We start from the raw sequence: 538 nt of genomic DNA on the forward strand, positions 1-538 counted from the left end.
AGGAAGGAAGGAAAGAAAGAGGAAAGAAAAGAGGCCAGATACAAAGAGTACACCAATGTGTGATTCCCTCTTAAAAGATGGTAGTATAAGGCAGTCTTCTGGGGTGGTAGTGATTTTCTGTTTCTTGAGCTGGATTATCACATGGGTATATTTACTTCAGGGAAATTCATTGAGCTGTGCAGTTAAGATTTGTCCACTTTTCTGTATGTTATTCTTCAGTAAAATGTTTACCATAAAGAGTGAGGCACATGTGCTATAATAAAAGGGAAATAATATGAAAATCAACTGTCTCAATAATAAATTTACAACTGATATTGCACAATAGTTATGTAAGACCTGACCATTAGGAGAAACTGGGTGAAGGGTACAGAGAACCTCTCTGCACTAATTTTTCAACTTCCTGTGAATCTACAATTATTTCAAAATTTAAAAATACTATCAACACTGATATTTTAGTGTGTGAACCCCAATTAGATTTTCTTGTTTTTTCTTTTCTTTTTTTTTTTTTTTGAGATGGAGTCTGGCTTTGTTGCCCAGG

The sequence above is a fragment of the Colobus angolensis genome, unplaced genomic scaffold (genome assembly GCF_000951035.1).
Source record: "Colobus angolensis palliatus isolate OR3802 unplaced genomic scaffold, Cang.pa_1.0 Scaffold494, whole genome shotgun sequence".
Taxonomy (NCBI): Eukaryota; Metazoa; Chordata; class Mammalia; order Primates; family Cercopithecidae; genus Colobus; species Colobus angolensis.